This window comes from Ixodes scapularis, unplaced genomic scaffold, assembly GCF_016920785.2.
Source record: "Ixodes scapularis isolate PalLabHiFi unplaced genomic scaffold, ASM1692078v2 PGA_scaffold11__112_contigs__length_91849675, whole genome shotgun sequence".
Lineage (NCBI taxonomy): Eukaryota > Metazoa > Arthropoda > Arachnida > Ixodida > Ixodidae > Ixodes > Ixodes scapularis.
In genome coordinates this window covers 34,797,263-34,822,200 of record NW_024609837.1, presented here as the reverse complement: position 1 = coordinate 34,822,200, position 24,938 = coordinate 34,797,263, and the positions used below count along the sequence as shown (strand labels likewise).

The 24,938-nt window shown below is 46.3% G+C and overlaps 1 non-coding gene and 1 pseudogene across 1 annotated transcript; one reads left to right on the top strand and one right to left on the bottom strand.

Moving 5' to 3' along the window:
* Positions 1–22,747, top strand: part of LOC120841087 — a 107,093-nt pseudogene extending 84,346 nt beyond the window's left edge.
* Positions 6,821–6,892, bottom strand: Trnam-cau. Its single transcript has one exon. It is a non-coding gene; the product is annotated as a tRNA-Met (tRNA).
* Positions 22,748–24,938: the final 2,191 nt, after the last annotated feature.

Genomic DNA, 24,938 nt, shown 5'->3' with positions numbered 1-24,938 from the left:
GCTCTAATTTGTCAAATGTATATTATAACTGGTAATTTTTTTTTTTAGTTATTCAGTGGTTGATTGCTGGTTGAGTCGCAAATATCTCGCTTTAAATCACGATTAAAATAAACACTGAAATAAAACAAAAAAACTTCAGCGTGAACTTAGTTATTTATGAACTAGCGTGCTGTTCAAGTAATCAAAAGGTGCATACTTTCTTGAACAATCTGAAAGGCCGCTTGCAGAGAAGGATGTCGACGGCTCTATTGTCATTTTCTGGCGTTAAAAGGTAGTCGTTTCCGCTAGTCAGTTCACAGTCTCTGAGGGCTGCGCAGGGGACTAATTATATTGTTCCTCTTCTGCTACAAAGACAAAAAGCGTCAACCTTTTCACGGGCGTACTTGCTTCAATGCTTGAGCCAAACACAGCGCTTCGATCGCCTAGTATTCTATATTATATATTATAAATTTTCAATAACTTTAAAACAAGTGGAAAGCAAGAACGCAGTGTATCACTGTAGACGTCCAAGGACTCCTGCGGATTACCAGAGTAATTATAAATTCTTGGAGATGTAAAAAAAAAAAAATCAGGACCCAACGATTTACGTATTACAAGAGATCAGTAAAAACATACAAAAATGCTCCAATACATGTCAATATTTGTTTGCGGACACGGTGCACGTGTCCGCAAACACTGACGCCACATCCGATGTCATCGTGAAGAGCCTTGCTGCTTCACACGTACCTTCTCTTCTGCAGCTTATATTTTGTACCCACGAGTTTGATATTCTCGGCAAGAACAAGAAACAATGATTATTGGCACTCTACGATGATGTCACGTACAAGCCATCCGTTTACTTCTCCGTCTTCTTTGTTCGACCTGAGCAGTCAATATTACACGTTTATTGACAGGAGCTCGCTGGCGACGACTTTTCTACTCGACGTTGGAGGAAATTTAATGAAAGAAACATATTTATTCCTCGAGTCCGCCCCAAGTTGGTTGGTGTCCCAGACACTGGGTCTCGAGACGCATGATCACGTGACTGCGGCGGACTTGACCCGTAAAATGTCTTATCTCCCTATTGGACGCAAACACATCCCGAGTAAGCTATGGGCAAACACACCAGGGGCAGATAATCTTCGCAGGCTCCTCTGCAAGCGGCGGTCGTTCCTCCCCGACCAGCGTCTAGACTTCAGAGGCACGCGGAAGAGCTAAGGAATATCGGGAAAAACAGCAGCAGGACCGGAAGGGACATTCGAAGAAGTGTGTGCGCGCGCCTGTTCCATCGAAAAGAGAAAGCCATCTTGTCATATCGTAGGGGGCATGGTTTCGTTTGCGGGAGAACGCGTGCAAATTATCAAAGAGATCAAGCCCCATGCTCCCACCAGGGGTTTTGACAGCGTTGTACACCAAGTATGAGCAGAGTATGGACGGTTCAAACACGCGCCAGATTGAGCCGCCATTGCCGACCTTCTCTTGTCTTATACCGAGACGCCGACCCACTGAAGCGGGCAGTGACGAGCCTCCACAAGAGACCGATGCTCGGGAGAAGGACACAGCAGCACCTAAAGTGGCACTGACCTGTCCTGCTCTGGCTACGATGAAGAGTAGCGAACGGAGTAAGTTGAAACAAAAACTGAAGGTCGGTTATGACGGCGTCCATGCACAGCTGCCGAGGGCGCGTCCAAACAGGCGGCTACAGCCGAGTCCGTGACTGCTGAGCGCGAGCGGACGGCGAGCTTCCAAACGCGCATTTAGCACCACCAAGACTGCTGGTCTTGACAGTTGGCTCGCTCTTAGCACACCTAGTTAAGAGCGCACTCAAATATGGTGTTCGTGGCTATGATCTATCCAATAGGTCGTAGGCAAGAGAGAGCGGGGGATCGGTGGCCGAGTGTTTCATCGCACCGCAGCTTGGAGCACGTGGAGCGAAAACTTGCCTGCGTAAACGTTTTATGGAACCTCCTAGCCGATACGCGTTGCAGAACCCAAGGATCCTCGGTTCGATCCCCACCTCTGCCCGTTTCTCTGTGGATCATTGTGGTATCGGCACGCGTTCATGCAATCCCTACTGCGCGGTGCACGTTAAAGACCCCCCAATTAGTGGTTTTACCGCACTGGCTAAATTTCTCATCTACAGCTGAGACACTAGACGCCCATTGACGACTAACTTCCCGCCGCCTAAACATATACACGGCACAGTTACTTTAATCTCTTATAGTATCTTATAGGCTCATGTAGATTTTTAATTTTTTTTATTAGCATATTTTTGTAGACGCTGGCAAGTACAAAAATTTGGATGGACGCAGAATGAGGTGCCACGGATCTGTTGCAACGGGCACGTTTCTGTAAATTTACTCTTGAAACGTACTGTCTTCGTCTGTGGATTATATTGCCCGTGTGTTTCGGCGGGAAGTCGCAACGTTTCGTTAACATCGATGGAGGCTGAGATTTGCCACGTTTCATTGGTTAATGGTTCCACATGACGTTCCTGAAATGTTACCTAAATAGCACCTTTGGCTTCATGATCTTGTGCACCAGAAAATTATACAACATTAGCTGCGTTGCAGTAACATTACGCAAACACTCCTGCTAAATCGAGCATATACCGTTAACGTTAGAAACGCATAGATCACAAACAAACGCAGACATAAAAGAGCGACAAACGAACGAAGAAACAAAACAAACAAAGCGACGTCCACATGCACTCTCACAAACATCCCTGTACGCGCAGTCTCGCAAACACAAACTAAAGCGCACGCGCAGCTCATGCATACACACAAAAGCGCGCGAGAAAAAGCCGCAATACACACGGGGCTGCACACAAATACACTCGGTTCAAAGCCGCAAGCGACAACCGCCCGTCACATTTTTTTTTTAACAATGCACGCACTCACTCGCACATTTTGTTTTCTCCCCTTACGCACATAGTCCGCGCCTCCCGGTTTCTCCTTTTTCGTCCCGCGCTCCCGTCGTCGGTCCCGCGAGCGCAAGTCTCCAGACAGAGTACGTGCCGCCAAGAGGGCGAAGGGAACGACCAACAACAACAACAACAAAACAGGGTCCGATGCGAGAGGAGAAGGCTTCTGCCACCGAAATCCATAAAGATGCCAGCGGCGCCATGGAAATCCCGGCGCGGGACCTTTTCACGGCGTCCCGCCGCCGGCCCGTCGCTGGCGCGCGTGGCGGAGAAGGTCCCGCTCGCTTGCAAAACAGCAGCCAGGACGACGACGACGACACTACCAGCCACAGCGGAGAGGGGACAACCGTACACTGCTCGACACTGTTAATATATTACACTGCTAAGACGTCATGCATGAGACAGTCTGCAGATCTGAGTCGTGTTTCTTGCTTGTGCGATGGCCCTTTTTAAAATTTACCATTTAGGTTAGGTACCCCAAATTAGCCATTTTCTCCGTAACTATAGCAGTCTTGATGGCAGTCCTTCGATACTAAGAGGAAAAACATAAAAAAAAAAAAAAAAAAAGAAACGGCGATGGTTTGTATGCGTTAACAGTGCCGCGGACTGTACAACAGCAGCAGTTTCTAGAAAAGGGCAGTTCAAATTAATTCTCCTTTAGCTGAAACCGCGATAAACTGAAAACCCCCTCCCCCCGAAACCGACCGAAATCATCTCGAGTTCCAACCTCTACATCTCGCCTCTCCGTCTTCTTCTTCTTTATTATCATTTTTTTTTTTTTAATGGACCCCGAGATTATTTTTCAGTTAATGGAGAAACACGAGATTCTGGGATGGGTGTTTGGTCCCTCTATGCAGCGTTCCCAAAAGGGAAACCGCTATCACAGAAAAAGCAAACCAAATTAGACGTTGTTTAGAGAGCGGGAGTTTGGTCCACCAAAGTATGGCGACATCGTTACCCGCTGTAGATGAGAGATTCTGCTGGTGCAGTACGACTGCAAGCGCGCAGTAACGATACACGACCGCACGCCGGTACGATGCTCATCCAGATCGGAATAGGCAGGGATCACGATTCAATCCGTTCCACTCCTTCATCAGACTGATCAAAACTTAAAATCTTGGACAATGGAGAGCTAGGAACAAGCCGGCGTGCATTTGTGTGTTCCTATTAGCTGTGTTTTTGGAGTTAGTAGTTTTGAAAAAGGTGATTTTGATTCGGACGTGCACCACTCACCGCTAACGTTCCCAAGAGTAGCGTCCGGTGCCGTCCCAGCAGCGGTAGCATCGCCGAACCTTGGACTTTCGCAGTCCGGGGCAACTCGGCGCCGAAGCGATGCTTGGGGTCGTTGTTGTTTTAACGGGAGACTACATTGCACCGTTGGCGCACTCAGGACGGGCCCACGTCACGAACAGGGGAGCACTTGGTACCACAGGTCGGACGATTGGTTTTGTGTTTTTTTTCACGGTGATATAAGAGTGCGGAAACGAACAGACGATGACGGAGAACGCCTAGAGCAGGCGCCGAGTGCGAGGAGAGAACCCACCCCCGCAGACGCCGGACGACCACCTGACTCTCTCGCTCAGAGCAGAAGAGCGGGACAGGACGATAGTTTTCACTCCGAGGAGTACCGGAGTACCCGAGACGCGCTACCCCCCGCCTGGGACGTCACCGCGCGGACAACTCCGATCTAGGCATGAAACGAAACATGGCGGCGCCCTTTGACGCGAGGCCCGTGAGGCGAAGCCGCCCTCTTGATTTCGCCCGGGTTCGAAGTGGGTAGTGGAAAAACCCTGGGAACAAACCAATTCCCGTCATTTTGTTCTACAAATTTGTTTTCGAGCTTTTGGTCAGGTTGTATGAACAGCGACTCACTTACTTTCTGCTAATTGAGGCGAAGGACGCATCTCTGCCGGTGTCGTCTGCTACGCGTTTGCAAGTTGTCCGCACCCCTGTCAATCCAAAGTTGAGGGCGTGTGGGACGTCCTGAATTGATGAATATATTACCCGACTCCGTTATTTATTTCTACGCGTTTGGTGTCAAGCGTTGGTCACGTTGTATCGACAACTGTGCCCCTACATTCTGGTAATTGAGTCAAAGATCACGACTCCATATGCGTCGTCTGCTACGCCTACACCAGTTGTCCATACTCTAGTCGCCTCGGTTTGAGGGCGTGTGGAGGCGCATTGAAAGAGTGCGACTCCGTCACGTTTATAGCCTCCCTATCACGTTTATGGCGATGGTGGCGCCATCTCGGTGACTGTTGTGGAACCGTGTTACACGGCAATGTGTGCGCGATCTTTGCGATCGATATTTTTTCTGTCGCTTTTTTTAGGCGGGGAGTTGTTCTGGATGGTCAAGACTGCGGTGTCGGATCGAGACGATGGGACTTTCTCTGAGATGGACGAGGGGGGCAGTGCATGTGTCACTCACGCTGATTTCTTTTTTTCCACATTTTGTTTTGTGGTGGATGGTGGCGTTTCATCCGTCCGCGCCTTTGACGGGGCTTTTTTGTGAAAGCGCGGATCGATGAATAGCTCGTTTTCCTGATTGCTGAGTGACGGACACCAGCGGTCATTGGATGTCGTCGCTTGGTCGCGCCGCTTCTTGATGAACGAGCTTTCTTAGAACCGGTTTCTTGCGCGTTTGTGAGAAGTTCGGGGTAGAGGGTTGTTGGGGGGAGGGAGGGGGTATGAGGAAGAGGGCATGGTGACTCAAATGACGCTTGAGGATGGTTTACGGCAGGGTGACAGGCGCGAACCACCGTCGATTTCGTATAAGCAGGGGCGGATATAGAACTCCATTTCTTTTTTTTTGGGGGGGGGGGGGGGGGGGGGGAGGGGGCGGAAAATTTTTTCATTCTTTCTTGTGCACCGGAGGGTCCACCAATGGCAAATTGCCCTCTGAGGAGGGGGGAGGGGGGGTTCGACTTTGTTTGGGGAAGGCGCCCCCCCCCCCCCCCCCCACCCCCCCCCTTTGGATCCGCCACTGCGTATAAGTTAGAGCTTTCGACCAGTAGATATTTAAATGGTTCTCAATATTGTTTTATTCATCGCCTACACATTGCAAGTATACGAGATACATAAAATGGCCGCACGAATAAATAAAATTAAGCAAGGAAAGGGCACCGACATAGCATTCTCAACACATCTGCCAGTCCATAACAAAACACACAAGAGAAAACTTAAGCGAAATTTATTTGGAGCATTTGATTCTAATATTTGCGCAGAAGGTCGTATGCTTTGTATTACGTCGCTATTGGATGTAAATAAAAATATATCAGCAAATAAAAGTGATTTAAAGACAACAGATCTTGTTCCACAACAATTCCAGTATATAAAAAAAAAAAACGAAAAAAAGACAACATCGAGAGATTTAAGTTATGGTTATTAAATATTTATCGTGTGATTATCATGTTATATTATTAATTATTTATCATGATTATATCTTATATTAAAATACTGCCGAGCCATCCGAGGGACAGCGCGCACTACATGCGGAATGCCAAACAAGAGTAAACGTCGAACGATTGGTGAGGTCCACTGTGTAAATATTTGTCCACTGATCCGTCAAATCGTAATCGGTGTACATTTATCGTTACTAAAAATAATAATAATGAAAACCAAATTAAATCTAAAATGAATCCGTTGTCTGCCGGAGTTCTGTAACTTGGCGGCGGTCGTGCAATCGTTAAAGGAGTGTGTTTAGCGTGACCTAGATGGCGCGTCAAGCATTTCAGCAGCGACTGCACCTTGGACTGCAGGCAGCGTGCATGATAGCGCCGTGATGGATCGCGGCAGCGGCGTTTTGAAAGATGCATTGTGTACACGGGAAAGCACCACCATAAAGAAAAAAAAAAAATTATTCGTTCTTTCAGAAGCCACCCTATGTAAATAATAAAAAAAAAAAAAAGAAAAATGTAGCAGAGCGTGGTTTCGATCCACGGACCTCTGGGTTATGGGCCCAGCACGCTTCCACTGCGCCACTCTGCTGGGTGGGATTTCAAGATTTTTTAGCGCTATATGAACATTGTTCTTATTAGTGTTTTTTTTTTTTATTCGTTTGTGGTTTTATGGTATATCACTTTCTAGCAGGGTGGAGCTCAATTAGTAGTATCTTAACCATATGCAGGACATTTTTGTTTACTTTAATAAATTTTAAATGACTTTTTTTTCTATCCAATTTGTAAAATTTTACTTTTTCATACTTTTCTTACACAAGTTGTTTCAATGCACCTGGTGCTTGAAAAACAGTGTGCGTAAGCATAATTTTCTTCTAAATTTGATTACGCTGTAATGTTACATTTTATTTGAATACTTTTGACGGTGAATATAAACCACATTGGTCTCTACGTCAAAGATTGAAGCCCCAAAAACCAGGGCATATTTCCTCGTTTAAAAATGGTATTGAGCAACTTTATCTGTGGTTATAATATTTGCGAACAAAATAAAATTACCAATTAATGAGTAGTTCATCAAAATATAACCGACTCGAGATTTGAAATGTGCGAAGAATGTAGCCTTTAAACGTCTGAACGTCTCAGGATAAACGGCGCCATTCCAAACGTTATACAAAGCAGGGTACTCTCATCCTGAAAGTTGCTACGCGGATGATCATCGCCATGGGCGTGTACCAACCGGGGGGAAACAAGGGGGGGAACTTGCCCCCCCCCCCCCCCCCCCCCCCCCAGTTCTCAGAGTGGGGGGAAAGGCATGTGTTTTGCCCCGCTTGAAACAGCCGCCACTGGGCAGGGCAAACACTGGCCGGCGGCCCAAGGGATACCAAGGACACCACCCCCGGAAGGGGGGGGGGGGGGGGGGGTCTGGGTTGCCCCCCCCCCCCCCCCCCCCCTCAAAAACAAGTTGGTACGCCACTGATCATCGTACCATCCATGTTATTGCATCGCCAATCTTGCGCCTGTTGCACGGGCGGATCACCTTAGCGCTCCAAGTCTTTCTATGACTCTATTACTTTTTCGATGACGCTTAGAAAGTGCTTTTCAACGTCAAATTCACTTCTCTATTTTTTTCCCTTTTAATGTGCATTGTTTGTGACACTGGTTGGTCAAGGATTCAGCACACGGAGGGGAAGTTCGCCTTCCCCTTCCTCTCGGCCAACGTACCTACCCCTATTTTTGTGATGTGTCCGATCCCTACCTGTTTCTTGCCGTCCTCACGTCGATTACTTGAAGAAGGGCGTCCGCCCGAAACGTCGTTTATACCTCCTTGTCCAAGTATTTTTTAGAGAAGCACAACCTATGTATTAACTTGCGATTACGTGTTTTGGCTCATTGTGCTCGGCAGCGCCCCCATTCCCCAAGGGGTCTGACAGCTTTGTCTGCCATGCTGCGCCCGGTATCTTCATATCCGAATTGGGAAAGGGAACCGAATTAAAGAATGCTCGCCCATGGCGGGTCCGAGCAGAAAACGAAACCATTGAGATAGACACCCCTTTGTGCTCCGAGAAAAATAGCAAAAACAACGATAATAGAATCTTTCAAATGATTGCATTATTTTTTTTTTTTAAGTGTTGTGTAGTTTGCGCAAGGTCAGTTTGCGGGACACGGCGTGTTATTATACCGCTGTAAAGAAAAAAAAAAGGTGTATTGTTTGTGCTGAGTTGGACACTTGAGCGCCCATTACAATTTCAATGGTTTGGGCGCAATGAAAAGACCGATGATTCCAGATGAAGTTAACAACAAGAAAATAGAATATGAACAGCGACGCTGACAAGCTTTCTTGGGAGCGTCGTAAAATAACAACAGCTCTTCGGAAACTGAAACGAAATATGTTAAAATTTGATGCGTGTGCGGGCAGCACCACAAGGATTTATTAATCTGCCCTCCTAGTAAGTTTATAATTTAAGATCCTGCGTGCCGTGCGGACTGTGATAATGCGAATATTTAAAAAAAAAAAAATATTGCGAAGCCACTCGTGTTTGCACGCATCCCAGAGTCCGACTTTATGTTGTTGATGATGCATAGGGCGTGCTCATTATACCATAAAATAATCCAATAAGTTAACAAATCTCAGGCGTGACCCAGGCAAATGATGACGTCAGTCGCCGGCGCTTTGTGTTCGGGTGGAAAAGGTCAAATAGTGCGCCGCTGGCGCGTCTTTGGTTGCCGATGCCACCGACAAGGACTCGCCGGAGAATGACCACCCGAATTCGCCATTACCAGATCAAAGACAGGCACTGCTGCTCTGTCCGAATCTGGCACGCTCGGGAACGCACGCCGTCCCGGCACGTTCGTACACACCCCACAGTGCACGCGCTCTTTGTTCACAAGCGCGCTTAAGACGCCTTTATGGAGGTTAAAAAAAAAAAAAAATGGCAGACGGAACGAGTGGGAGGAACCTCCCTGATTCTTTCGAGGTTCCTCGCACACTTCAATTCCTCTCAACCTGCAGTCAAACCGCTTCAGGCCCCGCGAATCCACCCGAACAAATCAGACGCGTGAAACCCGTCACGTGACCTCTCGAAAGGTCCCCCAGTGACATACGCGGTACTCAAGGTCACGTGCCACACTTCCAGGTCTTGACTGGTTCTGACGGTTCGTGGCGTTCTCGGCGCTCCACTTCAAAACAAGTGTCCAAGGCTGCCGGTGTGCCCTCTCGAGAATGCTGCGAGAATTCGGCGGACGGTTGTTAAAAAAAGTTTCTCTGTGTGCTTTCCTTTGTGGCCGGGAGGCTCCTTGACTCTATAATGGCCGCTTTGTTTGTTCGGAGTCAACAGATGGCGCTTTTTCCACTGCATACATCTGTCTATACTATATGTATACACCTTTCTGCGGCCTGCTCGAGTCTATATGTTGTTGACCGCGTTGCAGACAAAGGGATCGCCAGTTCGCGCTACGCTTTTTTTTTTTTTAAATTTTATTTTGGAATGTAGCTTTGACGCGCGGAAACGAGGAATAACAATCTGGGACCTTTGTTAAACGCGCTGGGTGGAGGAGGGGAGGGATGCTGGACGCGCTAAGTACATTCCCCCTCATTCGTGCTGTTACTGTGGTGATACGCGGAATGACCGTTGCTTGTCTTTTCAGTAGCACGGGTCAAGAGTTGGGATATTTGCCGGCGGTTGGATGGCTTTTCAGTAAAAGAAGCTCCGCCCATAGGAAGTGCCGAGCTGGCCACGTCGCAGCGGTCGCCTATTGTTCGCCGCCACCTAGCGGTAGCCGGCGGCGGCGCAGAACCATCGGGAAGCAATGGCGACGAACAAGACAGCGGACAGTGTCCCCATTTACGATGGGGTTTAAGGCGGTTACGAACCCAGAAAGCTTCTTCCGTGATGCCAATATGACGATGGGAAAACTCCTTCATGTATTGGGCCCGACGTGAAGGAGGTCCGTTTCGACGGGCAATTGTGGATGTCACGGCGTGCTGTATACACCTTTCCAAAAATCACTCCTAGGCCGCCGCCATGTTGCTGATGCTGATGCGGCTGGTGCGACTCTCGCGCCCCCTATGAGCTAGAAATTTTCTGCCACTCTCTGGGACTGTGAAGACCCGCTCAGCGCGGTTCTCTACCTACGTTTTTGCGGTTTTGCATTCGACGTTTCCTCGCCTCTCTTCAAAGTTTCCACTTATTTTTTTATGCGTGCTGCGTACCCTTTTTGTGTTGTCTTCCATTGTGAGAAATAAGGCTGGTAAGTGCCTGCCATTCAAGCTTTTCAGCTCGACATTCACGGGAAAGGTGAAGGACGTTGAACGGCCCTCGACGCGATTTTGCGAACATTGTTCTCCCCCCTCCCAGAGATAATCCGCGTAGAATCCTCAGTTATCTCCAAAATTAGTTGTCCGGGTTGGGGTGAGAAATGGGTCAGTCGCGTTTGTTTCTTTGCCTTGGTGCGGTTGTGAAAAAAGGAAGCTCTCCCCGAAACGTGCCCCAAAACGAAGTCCTCTCGGATTCCGTGCGATCGTCAAGATGTGACTGTCGTCGACTGTGACTGTGTTATTTGAGATCGTTCTCAAATAAATTCTTTTCGGATAACGCTGCATCGTGTGGTACGTACGATATATTGTTCGAATGTGAACACTTCCTCAATTGTATGTCCGTGTCCTGTCCATCGGTAAACACGTTATCTGTGAGTGTGAAAAATGCATGACTTTCGGCCCTCTTTTGTTGCAATTTATTTTTGACAGCAAAACGCTTTGTCGTTTCACATGCGGCGAATCCCGCTGCGCCGTCAAAACTTATCGTAAGAAAACAAAAATAACTAGAACTATACATTCCAGTCGCATTCGTTCTGTCGCGCGCGTACCCAACAAAAACAGTTAAGTTTTTTTTTTTGTTGCTTTTTTGTTTTTTCAAATGGGCTACAATGATTTCTCAATGTCCTCGGGAAAATACATGTACCATGAGACACAAAATATAGCGGGAAAAGGTGATAATCTAGCCGCCAGCAGCGTTTGAAACTGCGCCTACGCAAGCTGCGCCTATTGAAATCACAGTCCACTCGGTTAGGGTTAGGAGGGACGCCGGTGAGTGTCTAGCCTCAAACTCAGTGACTGGGCTCGAAAACGGTTGGTTGCCCCTGGGGTCGAGTGTTTTTTGGAAAGGTGGATACTCCGCAGACGAAATTGAGCGCGCCCGCAAAAAAACGTCGAGCTTCGCGTAAGCACATAAGAGAGTTTTCTTAATTGGCGTTGACTGGAGTGCGCTAATGATGTACGTTTATTGCTTTTTGAATCAGCTTGACAACAACCGGGCGATTGTTTTCGCGCCGTTCCGCGATTCCCAGCACTTTACTCTCTTCCTGGGCTGATGGAAACATCCAAGGGAGGGTCGTAGCTTGGGTGGGCGACCTCGTTCCGCTTCTCGTTCCCGGTGAACTACTTGCTGCTTATTTTAGTTTACCGTAGGTGTCCATGTTGTTCCATCGTCGCTAGAAAGCCTTAATTCTATTATTCTTCAGCAGCCTAAAACACAAGGAGAACTGCAAGGCGAGAAACGTCACATATTTGCGTTGACGCACAAGTCGCACCCAGGTCGCGCGGTGCTCCACCTCGAGCGGCTTCGAAGGGAAGCCGTAAAGCTTCGTGCCGTACGCGTTCCATATGTACTGTTACAGCCGACCACGCAGCAATTGTTGTGCCTTTCCTTTTGTGGAATAGCTATCTCAGAAATTACAGCGCTCACCCGCCACAACGCACAACCAACGCAGCGACTGGCAGAAGCTTCTCTATGAAACGGAACCGTTTGCCGTTAGGGGCGCCTTGGTCGGGGCTTGATTTAGGTCCGCCCGGTTCCGATGGAGGTTCGACTGGCGACTGAGAGTCCGCAAATGGAGCCTATTTATTGTTTCACACCGAAGCTGTTTATGGCTATGGTTCCGTGGATTTTTTTTTTTTTTTTTGTGCGTGACAACAAAATCTCTACGCTCGCATTGCCGCACGCGCACGCCTTCTATGTATAAAGGAAATAAAGCGTTGACGACCGCGCGTTCAAGATGCCATTTGTTATAGGCTTTTCCTTTAAAACAGTTACTGCTGCAGACGCCGGCACGTGCGGCGCTTGGAACACCATTCCCTGCATTCTCCTTGATGCTTGGGTAATTTAGCAATAGATCTATTCAGTAGATTAGTTGTCAATAGGAATCATTTTCAAGATCAGTAGACCCTCAGGTAGATGATAAAGGCTTCTCAAAGATTTGCAGCTGGGCGACCTGCGTCGGCCATGCCTATGCTTGCACCGCCCTCTCTTCGTCGTCGTTCCAAGAGCTTTCGTGCTTAGTTTCCTTTCCTTCCGCTCTCCCGGAGTGGCGGTCCCGTCGCGCGTGTCTAGTTTCCTCTGACTTCTAGGGACGGGTTTGTGTCGTGTGGTAAACAGCTTCGCTTATCATCTACCTTCCTAGAGTGGAATGGCTCATGATTTCCTTTTTTTTTATAATTATATCTTTTTTTTTTTAATTTCAATCGAGACAAACTGTTTAAAAAAAAATTCAGTCTAAACATTTTAATTCTTTTTTTCATGGTGTTGATAGTTTAGCTACAGTGGTTCTCAAATGGGCACCCGCAGACGCCTTGCGGACCGCAAGACCTGCCTCATAAATTAAACCCGGCAATAAAAGTTTTTTTTTAGATTGAGGAGAAATGTTTATCTTTCGGATGAGTTTTCTCATGTGTATGTCAGTGAGAGAAGCCTACTTCACTCTGGCATTTAGTTATATCCACTCAATAAATCATTATCATAATTCACCTATACCTTTCCCTTCCCCTCACTGCGAACGAGGTCATCTATCATCTCGGCCGGTCTACAAGGGGTCCGCGAAACATCAATCGTTGAGAACCACAGGCCCCCAGCCAGCAACACTTACTGGGGAATATGGCGAGAGTGCAACCAAACTATCTGACCGCCTTTCGGGGTTATTGGCTCAGATGAAAACGTTCGGAGAATAAAACGTGTCGTTAATTTTATCATTTATATTTACGTAACACGTTTTATCAAATGATCCTTTCATAAAATGCGTTAAAACTTAAAACTGTCAAGATTAGATCTTTGGTTTTATAGCTACATAATGAAAATAAAGGGCCCATGAAACGAATTTTGGGATGGAATAAATCAACTTAGATTGGGATTTTACTAATAGCACATCGTCCAGTGGGCTGAAAGAGAAAAGGTAGAAAGTCAAAAGCCTGACTTTCGGTATGAAAATTTGAAAACACAGCTGACTATTTCGTACCTCCTTCCCTTCGTAAGCTCTCTGCCTTTTCATTGTCATACATCCGCGGTCCCCTTGGCGCGTCACACGACACCGGACCTCACTTAATCCCTTCACCCCTAAGCTGATAGTGCGGTGGAAGCTACGCGCTTGCCAGACCAATCAGCCGCCTCCCTTTCATCATCTGACCTCATTCTCTGCGCGTGGGTATGCACGAGAGAGCGTGATCACGTAGCAAAAGTGTGGCTGGCCCAACGTGCACGTAGCTTCCACTTACAGGGATGGGCAGTATTTCAAATAAAAGTATTTGAAATACCTATTTCAAATACTTTGTGTATTTTACATTTGTATTTAATTACAAATTGGGTAATGTATTTGACGTGTGTATTTAAATTCTAAAACGTGGGCATTTCAAATACAATTGTAAGTAAATACAATTTTCTGGGCGCAAATACATCCCTCAAATTTATTATCACTGTCCAGAGCAGGAAGAAAAATTACACCATCTTCCCGAGGGGAACCATGGGGTGATGCGGAGCATCGCGGATCGTTATTAACGGTGTTATTTACGGTGTTAGTAACGTTGTTGAACTTCACGGTCCCGAACCTCAGGTTCTGCTGCTCGACGTTCTCGAACCGCCGCTGCTTCACGTTGTCGTAGTTCAGCATTCGCCGCTCGACGTTGACGAATGGACGCCGCTTCTCGTTGCCGTAGTTCAAGGTCTGCCGCTCGCTTCAAGCGTTTGCGCTCAGCGTCGCGTACCCTTCGCTGCGCAGCTTTGTCTTCAGTGGACGTAGCGTTGCTGTTAGTTTGTGGGTGGTGCTGGCGCTTGCTTGCGCCAACCCACTAACGGGACTGTTGCTTCCATCACACTTCATCGGAAGAACGGAGTGAAGTGGAGTCAACAGCGGTGAACTGAACGCGCGCAGCGCGCTACCGCTGCTTATATTCACACTTGAAGGAGAGGAGACTAGAGGAGGAGAGTTTCGCATGCGTGCGCGGTGTGAGTAGAAGCGAACGCACGCGAAGTGCACGCAGCTGGTAGAGAGAGAGAGCGGAGAGAGTAACGCGCAGCTGTTGGAGAGAGGGAAGGAGGAGAGTTGCGCATGCGTAGTGTGAGTGCGGACTACGACGCCGCGGGACATAGACCCGAGCAAGAGATGCTCCGCATCTAAAACTACGTTCTGCACCGAATGCAGTTTCTCTCAATTAAGCACAAGCGTTGAGTGACTTTGTGATTACGGTGCTAGTCCAGAGCAGGAATAGTGACGAAATCGACGTTCACAGGCAGACTGGCTAAACAAGTGCCTGTGACAACTTGTGATGATTTCCAGCCTGCTTTCCATCCATATTTTTGCCTGGAACATTTTAAATGCGCCGGTCGTCCAGATTTTCGTAACTGGTGCGAGTTGCAACAATACAAAATTCTCTAGCTGGTGCGTCTTGGTCGTCTCGGTTCTTTTGTTGGTCTATACCAAAATGTAATCGACAAAAAAAGCTGCTTGAAGCTCTGTACTTTGTTCACATATTACGTCCAAGGTGATTACATTTTTTGTGATTATATTTCTATTCCGTTACTATAGCCTCGCACACTAAGTCCCGAGTGTGCGATGCAAAATTAAAATGAGATACCCAGAAACCCGTTGCAGGGGCCCTGAAGTCGCTGACGCAAATTTTGAGGAATGTATTTGGAAAAGTATTTGGAGTAGACCAAATACATTTGGTTGTATTTGTATATTGTACTTAAATGATTTTTCTGGAAATGTAATTAGATTTGTAATTAAATACAATTTTGACGAAGTATTTTGTATTTGTATTTCGATACATATTTGCATGTATTTTGCCCAATCCCTGCTTCCACAGCACTGTCAGCTTCGGGGTGAACGGGGTGGGGAAAGCAACTTTTGTCCGAATTTTGTGCGACGGGCTAATCTTCTAGGTCTAGGGGGAGAATGGATGTGTCCGGATTACACAAACGAGAGTCCGAGCAAGAGGGGACTCTCCCCTTTCCGTCTTCTTGAACTGTTCGGTACAATGCGCGATTACAAGACAATTTTGAGCTAGGTCGTGCCTGATGACTAATTCCTAATTTTTTTTTTTTTTTTTTTTGTAGTGGATAAACGCGCTAAAGAACAACGGACAAGTAGAAGAATGGCGAACTCTATACAAAGCTCAGCTTTCAACTGAGGTTTACTAATCTCAATAATCTACGCGCTTATTAGTCCACTTCAAAGCGATTTTAGTGTATTGCCTTCACTTCCGTAATAGCGACGGTACTTGACGAAGTAGATGTCTCGTTGATAACACGTCGAACAAAGCCTCGTGTAGAGAAGAAATGAATCGTAAGAACCAAAACTTGCTCATAAACACACCACTATATTGAGCATCTGTTGCACAATATAAAAGTAAAATACCTGTTTACTAAACGTCGCCTTAAAGGGCCTGTGCAACGACATTGGGTAGGAATATCTCTTACTTTACACCAGCTTCCTGGCACTAGTGGGACCCAAGAATACTCAAACGCAACCCCACAGACCAAGACGCGTCTTCGTCGCGGCGGAATTTAAAGGATAAAAGCGGAGCTTTTCTTTCAGTCTCTCCTTCCAAAGCCACCTTTTGCTCCTTCGCGAAATCGATGACGGAGCTGTGGGGACAATGGCCACAGTACGATCCGCGGGAATGCGTCATCGAGATTTGCGGTGACGATATTCAAATGCTCTTCACACAGTGGACGCGAAGACTGCGTACGCATTCGATCTGCGCTCGTGATAATTACTAGCTCGAGAAGCATCCGGGTAGTGGCCCGTGTCCAATCGCTGCAACGACGACAACAGCCGAGCCATAACAATGTCTGGAACTCAGCGCGTGTCCTGTGCTTTGCCAACCCCAGCGCGTGGTTATGATCAACATTGGCGGCATATAATCGGCTCCAGAACAGGTGGCCGCTTTTTCTCGCTGCGAGTTGAGGGGGTGAACGCTGCTCGTTTTTCTTTAATTTGTTTCTGGGACTTCTATTGCGTGGGGTGAAAAACGAACGCGTGTTTCATAGGTCATTAACGTCAGGGATCCGTTTTAAGCGGTATTTGCGCAAAGTACAAAAATTGTTTCATCGCCCCTTTAAATAGCATATATTAAAAGACACCAGGCACGTATTCGTACGCCGTAACAGCCGTTGCTTGTTCCTCCCAGGCAGATGAATCCGTTTTTATTTCGTCACCGCTCTGTTTTGAAGCCACTGCGTGTTGTAACAATACCTAGTAGAAGTCAAGGCCCGGTCATGACGTCATCGTTAGGTAGGTCCCCGACGCGCCCCCAAGCGGCGAACACGCCGACCAGAGCCGCCGCAAAGCGACAGGATCGTCCGCCTTGGCGTCGACGCGTGCTAACGGCGCGCTCATAGTGACACGCTGCGAGACGCGTTGACGGCGACGCTGACGCAAGCTAGGCGTCGCTGCGTGGAGCCACTAGTTATTTATGATGTCAGGGGGAAAGCCGGGGGGGGGGGGGGGGGGGTTAATTTTACGTGAGAAACAGTTGATGTAATGCTACGCAGTTCTTCCATCACCCTGGTGGTAAATAAAAATTGGCACCGCGATCTTTTACCTTCATGGTCCGATAATGTGCATGAAATTCATTATAGGGTGGTGTGGCCACTTTCACGTATTTTTTCCCGCTAAGTTTGGTCGGAAAACGGAATGGTTGGTATACAGGTCGCGTGACGTGACGTCGATTCCCCCCAACCCTTTCCTGCTAAATTTAGCGGGTTCACTGAATTGGTGTATAGGTCCCACGAAGTCACTTTCGCTCTAAATTTAGCGAGGAAGCGGAATGGATGTATAGGCCTCAAGACGCGAAGTTTCCCGCTAAGTTTAGCGGTAAAAGTGAGTTGACGTGTAGCTCCCGTTTCCCCAGTGTCGTCAATTTCCCCGAGGTGTGTGGGTTAGTTGACCTCATGTGGTGCCACTTTCCCCGCTAAATTTAGCCGAAAATGCACGCACGGACGGACAATATTTTGAGATAGGGGAGGGGGGGGGGGGGGGGGCAGTAGCGTTAATAAGCATTTGATCCTTTAAAAAAAAACGTACGTTTCTTTACTCTCTCAGTTCGGTATGTATAGGGCATTTGCACTTGCAGTTGGTGACTTGGGCGGGTGACAGCGCATCGCATTGACGGAGCGGGTCTGGCCCAGTATGGCGACCCCACTGATCTCTATGCCCATTTGCTGGATCGCGTTTGACCAGCTCCGCCTATGGACGAGATTGCGGCCACGGTCGGCCATCTTTTTGGTAGAGTTATATTATCTCTAGCCATCATAGGGTAATATGTCGGACAGCGTTGTGGCGGCAGGCTGCCATTAAAACTAGCCGTGGGTCTATGTACACTGTCCCGTGGGTGATATTTCGTGCTTGATTGAAGTTGTTCGACGAAGCAGATTCTTGAAACCCGGCGTGAATGGTAGCCCTATCTCTGAGGACGCGGTGAAAGTTTTACGAAAGTGCAGCACCGGGGGAAAGCACCGCAGCTCGCATCGAAAGCCGACGCCGAACCGGGAATGGGCCCCACCGCGGTTCGACGTTGTTGACAGGTGGCGCCGCGGTGTGATTTCGTTGGTGGTGAAGTTTGCTCCCGAACGCTTGGATACAGATCAAGAAACGCCGGGGATGTGCTAGCGACCATTTGGCGAATTCTCGCGAGTATATATTCACCGGGATCTCTCCACAAACTTGTGTGTCCATGTGCCCGTGAGGAATATATACAGGGTGTCACAAAAAAAATTACAAGCTTTTTCTTTTTTTTTTACCGCAAAAGCAAACTAGGCATCGTCGAACGCTCATTCTCCGCCCAAAGGTAGCGCTAAAGGTCACAACCAGTTGCCAAAGTTTCAACCCGATCCGATACCTTATTTAAAAGTTACAAGTGATTTTCTGAAATTTTCAATCGGAAAATGGAGCGCATTTTTGCCCGTTTTCGGTTTCTGGTGCCACAGAGCCCCATGCATTCGAAAACTCCGTCAGCCGCCATTTTCCCATTGATCTTTTCAGAAAATCACTTATAACTTTGACGTTGAGGTAGGTACTAACATTAAATAGAAAAACATACATAGGTCAAAATGCTGCTCAGCTGAGCGTCTATGCGAAGTCCCGTTCAAAACTCAGCACGAGATTCGAGTCCCAATAGCGGCCATACAAGCAATATGTTACAATTTCTGTTGGTAGTTCCTGACAGACTACTATATTACCTAGCTGTGAATAAAAAAAAGGAAATAAAAGGTTTCCTTTTTTTGTTTAAGCGACTTCAAACTTGCTAGCTTTTCTAAATATTCGTTTTTGAGGCAAATGTTCCGCATTGTATGTTTAGCGCAAAATATATTCAAATAATACAAAAAAAAATAGCTTAATGGAAGCTTTACGGTGATGTAAAGATCATAAAAATATGTTGATTAGGTCACACAGCGAAGCTTGCTGAACTTCGTCAAATATTGTTGAAAAAGGCGGTTTGACAATTAAAAAAGAAAAAAAAAAACAACACTACAGATATTATGACCTAAACGCTTTATTAGCATGACTCGCCGTTTGCATCTTCTTTTATTAAAGGAAGTTACAGGTAGCTACTAAAGATTTCAGACGAGTTAATTATGAGTTAGTGTATTTTTATGAGTTACTTGTATTATGGGTGACAAGTGAACAAAAAACAAAATGTAAGCTTTTATAGCCGCCATACAAACAAAACATTACATTTTCTGTTTATTTTACTTTTTCAAGTACTGCAATAGGTAGCCAGAGAAAAACAATTAGCCAAATAAAAGGTAGGCTTTTTTAGAAAATCGACCTCCAATTCGCAAAATGTTTGAAATAGTCCCTGCTTTACGAGAAAATTCTGCCCTTTCTCTTTTACAGACATCAAATCTTTTATCATTAGAAGGAGTATACTCTATGCTTTCAGAAAACACTTCATATATGTCACACGGAAGAGCTGGTAAACTTTGACAGATACCGTCCAAAGCGTCATATTGACAAATTTTCTCAAATATATTTCATATAAATAATCGCGTTAAAATTCTTTATCAAAGAATAAGTGTGGTCACAGGTATCTATTAAAATATAAGAGGCTTCAATTTTGAATTAGTGTATTTTTGCGAGTAAGTTGATTTACTAACAAAACAGTCAAACAAAATCAGATTTCAAGCTTTTATAGCTGCCATGCAAACAATATATTACATTTTTTATTCATATTACCTTATAAAGCACTGCAATAGCTAGCTAGAGAAAAACAAATCAGCCAAATAAAAAGTTTTTTTTTTTTTTTAAATCGACCTCCAATTTGCAAAAACAAAAAAATAAAATAGTCCTTGCTTTACGAGAATACACTGCCCTTTTTTTTACACACAACATTAAACTAAGTTATCAATAAAAAGAATAAACTTTCAGCTTTTTGAAAATATTAAGTATGTTACAATATCTTAAATAGGTCACACGGAAGAGCTGGCCAAACTTTGACAAATACTGTCGAAGGGACTCATTTTGACAATATTTAAAACAAAAGTGAAGATAAATAATCATAAAAAAATTATTGACCATAAATAATCCCTATTGTGAGAGTTGCCGAAAAAAGTTACATTGCACTACTGAAAAAAGGCAAAAGAAAGCCTCCGACAGGCGAAAGAAAGGTCAGTTTGCGCCTCGGCAGCTTAAAATGTCCATAACTCAAAAAAAAAAAAAAAAAGAAAAAAACGCCCGAATTTGCGATTTTTACTCCCTGTCACAAAAGGGTTTTCCCCAAGACATACATTTTTGTCGTCAAAATTAAAAATTCGATCCCAAATCCGTGCTTGAGTTGACATGAAACCACCCATATACCGTATATTTTTGCACCATATATCCGCCTGCGACGTTCTAAATAAAATGCATTTAAACGAAGTCAATTGATGTCTTTTCCCGATCATACTGGTCAAAGCCAGAGTTCCAGAGCGTCCTCCGCTCGACCGAGAGAGCGCAAACAGGGCGTCGTCAATGTCGTACGAAATCAGCACTGTTTTTATTAAATCAAACCGCAACAATTCTCCGCGGACAGCGAGGCTTGACGCGCTTGGCGAGCCTGCTGTTGTCCACAGGTGTGCCAGAAGATGTTCACAGCCTATCGATGACGAGGGCCTTTTTGCCGAAGGCGCACTAGTGCTACAAGACATAAGAGGAACCGGAGATACGCAAAAGCGTGCGTGGGCCCCGCCATCGCCCAAATCCGCTTTCGATACGGGCTGTGCTGCTTTTCCCCGGTGCTGCGATTTCCTGAAACTTTCGCCGGGTCCTCAAAGATCGTCGGGTTTCACCTATATGTTTCGTCGAACAATTTCAATCAAGGACGAACTATCACCCACGGCTTTTTTTATGGCAGCCTGCCACCACAACTGCCACAACGCTGCCTGCCATGAATGAATGATAGTGGCTGCACCAGCTGTACCCTAGCTAACGGGCGGTAGATTGTGCCACCATACTACTATGGTGTGGCTAGAGGTAATATAACTGTACCAAAAAGATGGCCGCCAGTGGCTGCATTCGCGAAGCGGGCCATACGCGATCCAGCAAATAGACATAGAGATCAGTGGGCGACCCGACCTGGCATCATATGCGAGCGACGTATAGACCAACAGGTCGGCGCTGCTAACGTCACCACGTATGAACAGATGATTCATCTCACGCAAATATAATTTCCTCGTAAAAAAAAAAATCTGACGCCAAGTTTTATTTTTGTAATATCAGATTGGCTCTAAATAATACGAGTCGGAAGAAATGCGCCGATTGGACGTCAGAGATTTTGTTTGTAGTCGCATGCGGGGCCTGGGTGCGAAGTTAGTCCTCTTTTGGATTTGGAACTTTTGGCACTGAGAGTTTGGGAACGGTGTTGGGAATTTGCGCCGGTGCTGGGAACTCAACATGTGGCAATTAATCCACTTCGCGAAACTCACTATATCTGTTTGTTAGTGTGTAAACAAAACATACAAAATGTTAAAAAAAAAGTTTAAAAATATTTTTGGAAGTTATTTGCAGAACTGTTTCCACGTACAAAGTGCAAAACCTCTCATACTCTATAAAGAAAAAAAAATAGAAAGAAGAAGAATTTCAATTATGCGTTTTAAAGGAACATTCACTTCAATGCGCGTTCTACGCACACAAAAGTTGGCGGCACGCGAAATATTCGACCGATTGCAAACGTGTAGCTCGAAAGAAAAATAAATAAAAGCCAACATAAAAAAAAAAAATCTGCTCTCCCAATTCCGCGTTTTATTAGGATGAAAGATGTTTGCGTTTGTAATCGTCTCTTTACTCACCCGTCAAAACAAAAATAAAAATAGTTTATGGAGCTAGCTGACGAATTCCGGGCACGAAGTGTGCGTGCTAACGGAACATTTTACTTTCATCGAGCGAAAAAATATGGTATTGTTTGCTTTGTCTTTTATTGTTTGTTTTATGTATCGTCTTACCTGGGGAAAGGCGGATTTATTCTAGTGATAAGATGATGCTCGCTTATTTGCGCAGTTTTCGCCTCGGTTACGAAGAATTCGGCGGACTAAGAAAGCGTCGCGGTTTTTTTTTTTTTTTTTTTTTTTTTTTTTGCAAACGTGTTTTTCCTTGTTATCGCGAGTTACGGCGAGTTCTAAATTAATTTCCGCGATGCACGTTCGGGCGGGTTGTAGTTAGACCATGGAGGAGATAGGGCTTGGCAAGCCACCATCGCCACCATCGCCTCCTTTCCAGCGTTCTCCGACGCCACCCATTAGAGAGGCTTAAAGGAGCTGTGCAACGATTTTAACGTTGAAAGAATTTGCACCTTCTACTTTCGACATTGTATATCTTGTCACAAAGGAGAGAAAGCACATCTTCCTTCGAAATGTTACGATTCCGCCGCGTAATCGCGAGGCAAAAGGTAGAATATTCCCCGACCTGCAACCGCGAGCTGCGGCCATGAGAATCACGCTGCGTGACGTCAATGGGGGTACTTGTAAAAAGATAGGAAGTTGTGCAAATACCTGCTCGATAAACGGTAATTTTTCTATAAATCTTGTCGTTCCAACATATATATGAAGTGGATTCGGATCAGATCGCCAACGACGACGAGGAGCGAGAGAAAAAAAGCACAACGAAAGAAGAAGAAGAGGAGAACGAGGAACGGAATAAGGCAGAATAAATGAACGTTTGAGATCATCCACTGAGTTCGGAAGAATAATCTAGGGATCATTACAATTTGGCGCAGTCGACAGGATCCCCAAGCAGGAACCAACATGTGGGTAACATTTACCGTGAAAAAAACGGCCAACAACGAAGTGGTGCTCGTAAGCTACCAACAAGACGATGATGAACGACAGCTGCCTGGACACGTCAGCACTCCGGAGCTCATCGAGTTGGTTTTTCAAAAGGCCAAGCTCTCACCCGAGGAACTCATCAGCAAAGGGTCGGCTAAGGTGAATATTCAGCTTTCGGCATTTGAAGACTTAGTTTTAAAACCATGCCTCCATCACCTAGATCGCCCGGACATGTCAGCTTCTACCGTAGCAATAATGATGGAGTCGTTACAGTTGCAGCAGCAACAAATGGCACAGCAAACCGAGCTGATGGGAGCGATCGTCTCGGCACTGAAAGCCCCACAAAGACCTCATTTTGAGCTCGTCAAGCCGGACATATTCGATGGTTTCTCTTCAAGTGCGGAGGCCTGGATCGATTTTTATGAGTATGCCGCAGAAAAGAACTACTGGGTAACCGAAGAGGATAGGGTTAAGAACATGCGTCTTTACCTCAATGGAATCGCCAAGAAGTGGTATGACCTGCACCTGAGAGACCACCCCGCGGCAACCTGGAGCGACTGGAAAGAGAGCTTTTTGACGAGTTTTCAGGAAAACGCTGTAAAGAGATGGGCCGCGCGATCTTCTTTAATTTCCGACCAGGTTCTCCACTGGAGTACTTCTACGAAAAGAGAAGACTTCTTCAACTTGCTGAACCAGGGCTACCGCCACCGGCAACAGTAGCCCTAATCACCCACGGGCTTCTACGAGACCTGCAAAGGCAAGTTCAAGTAAGATCTCCGAAGTCGGTGGAAGCGCTACTCCAGTGCCTTCAGGACCTGCCCAACCCACTGGCTGACAAGAATCAGTATCAGAGCAGTCGGATGACTCAAGACTCAACGGGTAGAGAACACGATCGTTCACACGATCGTCCACAGCGGCGTAATTTCGACTGGAACCGGTCTTCGAACCTGGTTGCAACATAGGCTGATTTCATGGAAAACTGCCCTCGCACGGGGGAAGAAGCAACAAAAAACGAATAAACGAGGGTGAACAGTCCCACCCGAGGGCAAAACTGGAGACTGTTTATTTGGCTTCTTTGAGTTTATTACACATAGAAATCACATTGGACGGTTCAAAAATGCAGGCATTGATGGACAGTGGAGCATCAATTTCTATCATCAACAAAACCAGGGCCGATCTTGACAAGGTTTACGGCGGAAAGACGGTTTGCGTGCAAAGTTACGACGGAAAACGACAACTCCATCATCATTGGATTAACGTTGTACTTGTGTTTCAAGGGCGATGTGCTGAGACTTCAGCACTAGTTATGGATGGGGTAGAATATGACTTTCTGTTGTCCAGGTCTGACATGAGGCAACTAAGGATCAACATCTATTGGAATGATGAAGTCTCGGTGGAAAGACAACCTGATACCAACAGTTCACTTCTCCCACAAACTCAAGGACGAAAACGGAAACTTGTTCGGACACAACAAGAAGTTAACCAGAAGTGTCCAGAACTGCTTTGTGTCACCACCTATCCTTCTGCCACCACCGAATTTCAAGTACCTTTCGTACTCACCGACAAAAACGTTATTCGCAAAAAGCCGTACAGCATGACAAGAGAAAAGAAGTCTTGGCTGAAAGAGGAACTACAGAAGATGCTGGATGCGGACATTATCCGACCTTCAGTTTCACCTTTTGCCTCACCAGTGACCATCGCCCCTAAAGAAGACGGGTCCTTCAGGTTGTGTACGGACTATCGCGCCCTCAACCAACAGACAGCCCTGATTCCTTTCCCGATGCCTCGAATTGACAGCATTATTGATGAAACGGGTAGATGCCAGGTCTTCTCACGGATCGACCTCTGTAAAGGTTTCTGGCAGGTACCATTGGCCGAAGATACAAAATTGTACACGGCCTTCACTACACCTTTCGGTTTGTATGAATACAACCGACTACCATTTGGCTGGAAAAATTCACCCGCATGGTTTCAGAAAATGATGACAACAGTTCTGAACGAATACATCGGAACCTTCTGCCAGGTGTACATCGATGATGTCCTAATCTATTCCAAATCAATGGAGGAGCATGTTGA